Source organism: Jaculus jaculus, chromosome 1 (genome assembly GCF_020740685.1).
Source record: "Jaculus jaculus isolate mJacJac1 chromosome 1, mJacJac1.mat.Y.cur, whole genome shotgun sequence".
NCBI lineage: Eukaryota > Metazoa > Chordata > Mammalia > Rodentia > Dipodidae > Jaculus > Jaculus jaculus.
In genome coordinates, this window is record NC_059102.1 from 63,833,483 (window position 1) to 63,839,972 (window position 6,490).

Here is a 6,490-nt window from a genome sequence, read left to right on the forward strand (position 1 = left end):
CTCCTGTATTGGGCCCTGATACCTGGATTGTATCATAAATGTCTCCTGACCTGGCAATATTTTTTGAGTAAGGTATATTCAGCTAGCTATAGGTCACTTTGGTTCAGCTTAGCATAAAAACCTCTTCTTCCCTCTGGTGCATAACACTTCATCATGTAACAGATGATAAAGGTTTAAATCAGCTGTCCTCCATAGACTCACGTATTTTGCATATTTGGTGCCTAGCTGATGGCAATTTGGACTATGGAACCTTGCTGGAGGAGGTCTGTTGCTTGGTGAGGGCTTTGGCATGCTACAGTCTAGCTTCTCATGACAGAGCTCAACTCACTTTCATAGTACCTTCTGGCAACTGCTGTGTGTGGCAAGAAGTGCTATCATATTCTGTTCTACCATGCTTTCATGCCATGCTGAAACTTCCTGCAGAGACTGTAAATCAAAACAAAACCTTTCCTCTCATCAGATGCTTTTAGCCAGGTGCTTTGTACAAGCGAGGCAAAGGTAACTAGAAGAGAAAGTCTGTAGTAGAGGAATAGGTAGGGGCTTTACTGCTAGAAAACTGATCTTGTGGCTTTTGATCTTTTGGAACTGATTTGAGGAAGGAATGTGGAAGGATTTGAATGTTTGAACTAAAAGACACTGCACAGGGCTACAAACAGAGCTTGATGGGTCATTCCTATCAGAGTTCAAAGACCTAAATGCAGAAAGAATGATAGTCTTTGGAGGCTTAGCTTATGAAGGGAAATAAAACTTAGCTGAAACTGGGCTAGAAGAACTTTGTATGAGAGCCTGGCTGAGTTCGACCCATGTCCTAAGAACTTGAGCATAATTGGATTGGTAATGGACTAGCATTGAGAGGGGCTAGGTTAGCCAGGAATCTTTGAATCAGGTAGGTAGACAGGAAATAGACTCTCAAGGGAGAAACCTTATATCACACACCCTTACCACATTTACCATAGCTCTCTCAGCCAGTCTCAGCTAGAGAACTCAGCACCTTTTTGCCTGATTCAAACAAATATCTCCTGAGCAAGCACCCTACGAAGGTGTGTGCTGACCCGTTCTCTGAGCTTAGGCCTATTGTCTGACACATCTGACACAGATATGCCAACCTCTTCTGGAGCACTGACTCCAGATATCTTACTTGAGCTCACAGAGAAAATCTATTATCCCTCTTTTGTGCAGCTCTTGGGCTGCACAAAATTCCAATCCTGGGTCCCTCGCTCAGGTAAAACTATGTTTCTCCCACTGTAATGCAATGGGAAGGAATATTTCTTTGTTACTAAGTGGCCTTTTATTCTCTTCAGAAGCACATACACTTTTAGAAAAACCCCTTTGCACATATTTTTTCCTGGGCAAAAGTTTGCTGTTCTACTTTGGCTCCTGAACCATGTGGTACATTCTATCAATCCCTTACGCTTTCCCTTCCCTTTCTGGAAGCCTTCTCTTCTCTCACATCCCTGGTATGTTTGAATTAAATGGGGTGGTTTAAAAATCTTCTTAGCCTGGTTTGCCAATTCTTTGGTTAAATATCAGACATGAACTCAGGGTTTGGAATTTAAGGACTTTCCTGAACCCCACTTCTCTACCCCATAACAGGGCATTTGACAGGGAAATCAGCAGAATAACAGGACAGAAAGAAATGCAAAATTTCTGGCCAGAGACTACAGCCTAACTCAGCTGCAATTATTTTGGAAATTAGCACCATTGAGATTGGGCCAGCTGCTTTGCATTGAAATAAGAAAAATGCTGATTCCCTATTGAAAAGAGGGAGGCCTAAAGCAAAAATGCTAAAGGAGTTTTCCTGCTTCTTAACTTTGATTTATTCTTCCTTGGATTAACAAATTTAGTAGCCTACCTTCTACTGGTGTTGCAGTTAGCTACTTGTTACTGGGACAAAACACCAGAACAGAGGCAATTTATGGGAGGAAAGGGTTTATTTCAGGCTTACACTTTCAAGAGGAAACGTCATAATGGTGGAGGAAGCTGGTTTACTTTATTCTATATCTATAGTAGAAAAAGGGATAGCAAGAGTTGTTAGGCCAGGACAAAATGGAGTTACAGCAGGAGGGCTACAGAGATAAGGAAGTGCATCACCCATGTTCCTCATGGAACTGCCCAGCCATTATCCCTTCCTTGCCTAACAATGCTCCAGGTCTAGGTTTCCTGCCTCCTTATCTCCCACCTGGTCACTTCGGGTCTCACACCCTATAGCTAATGTAAAGAACAAAGGAGTTCCTTCTCTTCCTTACCTTCCCTGAGCTGGAGAGCTCTATATAGCTGTCTGTAATTTCAAAGCTGACTGCTCCATTCTTAAGAGTCAGTCCTGGCAGCTCATGTTTTTCCCTGAATAAAACCTTCCATCTTTGCCTCAGAGTGGTCTCCATGGGCTTAGTCACTCCTGAGCCTTACATGTGGTGCTGGCACTCATCTTACAAGAGTGAGCTGTCTCTGAGCAAATAGGGTTGGACTCTACCCCAAGGACCACCCCTGGTGACATACTTCCTACAACAAGGCTCATCCTCACAGACTAATGGGTGGGGATAAAGTAGGAAACTTAATCACAAACACCTGATGTTATTGGGTCATTACAACTCGTTTTGGGATTATGAAAAGTACAGGAAACTGAAGGTCATTGGATTTGCACTGTGGGCTTTTGTTTTGTTTCTGTTTTTGGAGATAAACTGTGGAACAGGATTATAGACCCTGACTTGAAGCCATGAGGTGCTACACCATGGAACTGTAGGTTGGATTGGAGACCCTGTATTTTTTGATACCAGGCAGGACTGCTAGATAGCCACCAAGGAAAGCTACACATTGTTCTTTGGGTGGATCTACCAGGAAAGCAAGTAGCTAAGATTGGAGAGGTGAAATTTGGAGTCTGTTGGAGTATTTCATCAAGGATCCTAGATGCCAAATATGGACATACGGGATTTAATATGTGTCCTACTTGTTTTCTGCTTTACATTGATCCAATCTTTTCCTGCTATGCCTTGCTTTTGCAGTGTGAATATTTACTTTATTCCATTATGTACCAAAAGAATTTAACTGTGTTTTGATTTTACAGTCTCATAAATAAGACTTTGAACTTTTGAACAGTATTGGGACTGATAAACATTTACTATAGTTGGAATGAATGCATTTGGTATCACAAGATGCTTATGAGTCTATGGAGGTCCAGAGGCAGAATGTGGCAATTTGAATCAGATGTTCCCAATAGACTCATATATTTTGAATATTTGGTCCCTAGCTGGTGTCAGTTAGGGAGATAGAACTTCACTGGAGTAACTGTGTTTCTGGGTGAGAGCTTTGGGGTGGAATAGTCCACTTTTTCCCTTGCCAGAGCTCAGATTACACTCTTGCTATTCTCTTCCAGCAGCTGTGGCAAAAGATGATGCACATGATGCACAACCTCTGTTCTACCATCTATATCCCTTGAGACAACAAGCTGAAATAAACCCTTTCCTCCCATCAGCTGATTTTGGTTGGGTGCTTTGTTCAAGCAACAGGAATGTAACTGTAAAGCAGATGTACTCTCTGTTTGTTTACTCAAACAACTTCCTCAATCAAACCTCACCCTTTCACCTTGAAATTTTATCTCAGGCATCACTAACTGGCTCTGTATGGATAGGAAACTCTAAATGTATGAAGTTTCTGATAAAAATTCTTCCCTTGTGGCTGATAGCAAAGATTGCTGTGACTAACAACTGCCTTCAGAAATTTACAAAACTTAGACAATGTATGAGATATTGCAAGCATTCAGTTGTACATATTCCAAAGAAAATACCAAACCCAACCATTTTTACAGTACACATTAACAAAAAAAATAATACATGATAAAATAATTATCAGTTTCAGAGAACTTATCGCATTACAAGCACATGCTTTCCCCATTTCAATAATTTTCTCAAAAGTGATAAATTTCATAGAGAAAACATTTTCTGTCTTTTAGAAAAAGATAGTGATATTTATGGGTATAAAATAAGTTGCCAAATTTCACTAAGTAATCAATTAGTAGCTAGTCATGATCTGACCCTCCAAACTATGTCATTACACTTAAGGAATATTTTTAACTTGCAATTTAAGATATCAGACATATTTGGTCTTCATCCATCCTCACTGTGTCATTACATATTGAAGTAATGCTACCCTATTATAATTTCACTGATTTTCACTCCTGAACAAAGGTTAACTTGCTCCACTTTAGCATACAAAGTATCACTTTATTTTTTTTATGATTTTATTTTCTTCTAGCATAGCCAATACTACTTCTTTATCACTTCCCAATGAATGACATCTATAAGGGCAATGGAGGTAACTCAGTAGTTAAAGAATGATATTTTGCCAGCTCTATGACACTGTTCCTACAACTCTATCCATTCACATCACACCATTCAAACTCAGTTCAAGCATCACCTAGTCTGAGAAGGGTTTTTATATGTTCTTCTTCATGACTCTCCTCTGAATTAAATAGGTGTCCAGTGGATTATTGTGCTTCTAGCATTTGGTGAGCACATCCAACACTGTACTCAAATACATAATAAAGTGTAGTAGTCTTAGTTCTGTTTCTTTTTCTCTATTTAAGAAAATCCTTTTTATTATTTTTTTCATCACAAATAGGATCTTTTATTTGTCACTCTTAAAAATCTGAATTTTAAACATATTCTTGGACTGGTGGCTCATATCCATCAGCTCATGCAACTTTGGCACCCATGCCATCACCAGTAACTTTTCCAGAAATACTACCTTCACCACAAAGTTCCATGAGTTTTCCCAATTCAAATTTGGGCTTCTTCAGCATTTTTTACTTTTCTAACAAAGATATCTTGAAGAGGGTAAATAGACTGACAAGCCTTTTCTATGTCTTTCCCAATACTGTCTGGAATCAATTTCTTTCAAGTCATTTGTACCTCTTGGCTCAGGATTTCCATCATCTTCTTCTGGATCTGGTCGAGCTGTTTGTCTTGTCCATAGGATGTCTTGCAGATCTGGTTTATTGCTTCTTTATTTATTTATTTATTTTAGTTAAACCAATGCTGAGCAGATGAAACAAATAGCTGTCAGTTGTCTTGACATCAATGTGAGCTTCCATTATGGTCTGCCATTTTTTGACGATGGAACACATTTGTCCCTGGTGAGATCTATGCCATGGAAGTTACTCAGACAGTTTTTGCCCTGAACATCTTTAGTGATGAGCTTGAACTTCCTGAAGGCAACTTCATCATTCTGCAGATCAGCAAGGCTCACTTCAAAGACATGCCTCTTGAGGCCCTCAGAAGTGATTTTGGTTCCTTGAATCCTGGTGACTAGTGTCTTTCCAATACTTCAAATATTAAACATAGCTGGTGCCTTCACATCATACCAGTCTTTAGAAAATGAATCAACCACCTTCTTCTTGGCTCCCTTGTTGCCACCTTTCATAAAGTGCTTGTTCTTGCCAATGGCCATCGTGCTGCTCAGGGACCCAAAAGGGCAGAAGTGCCAGAAAAGCCTTTTTAAAGATTTGGTTTTTATAAATTTGTATCCTAAGCACCTACTATCTGATACAAGATGATTTTGGTTGAATAAATGGATAATTAAACATGTGAATGCTCGACAGGGAAAACACCATCAGTGTTATTTGGTAGCTGTACAGAAAATTGGATAATGTCATAAGTATATCATAGTATTTCAAATATTAAATATTTAAGAGACAAGAATGAATGTATACATGCTTGGATTATATAATTATACTGTGTGAGCTCTATTTTGCTTTTTAGACCTTTCTTACCGAGAACTGTATTTCATTGTTCACGTCTATGATGGTTTGAATGTAAAGCGTCCCTCATAGTCTCATGTGTTTGTGACTAAGCCTCATATTCAGTTCCCAGTTGGTGGCAATCTGGAAGGTAAAAACTTGCTGGGCAGGACTTGGGGAGTTATAGCCCAAATTCTCTAACCAGGGCTAGATCACTCTTGCTCTGCTACCTTCCAGCAGATGTGCAAGATGTGATACTCAGCCTCTGCTCTCCCATTCTTCTCCCTAACACAATGAAGCGAAGCTTCTCTTTGAAACTACAAGCCAAAAATCAGCCTTTCCTCTCATAAGATGTCATTTATCAGGTATTTTGTCTCAACAACGAGAAGGTAAATACTGCAAAGTCTTCATGTTTTTAATGTGTAAAATGAAAGTAGTTTTTGTAAGTTAAAAACGTTGGACTGGAGAGATGGCTTAGGGGTTAAGAGCTTGTCTGTGAAGTCTAAGGACCCCAGTTCGAGGCTCGATTCCCCAGGACCCACGTTAGCCAGATGCACAAGGGGGCACACACATCTGGAGTTCATTTACAGTGGCTGGAAGCCCTGGCCTGCCCATTCTCTCTCTATCTGTCTCTTTCTCTCCCCGTCTCTCTGTCACTGTCAAATAAATAAATAAAAATGAACAAAGAATATTTTTAAAAAACAAAGAAAAAATGTTGATGTGTGTGTGTGTGTGTGTGTGTGTGTGTGTGTGTGTGTA

The 6,490-nt window shown here is 39.7% G+C and overlaps 1 pseudogene; it reads right to left on the minus strand.

Annotated features, from left to right (window-relative positions):
• Positions 1-4,648: 4,648 nt before the first annotated feature.
• On the minus strand, positions 4,649-5,442 carry LOC101610789 (annotated as a pseudogene).
• Positions 5,443-6,490: the final 1,048 nt, after the last annotated feature.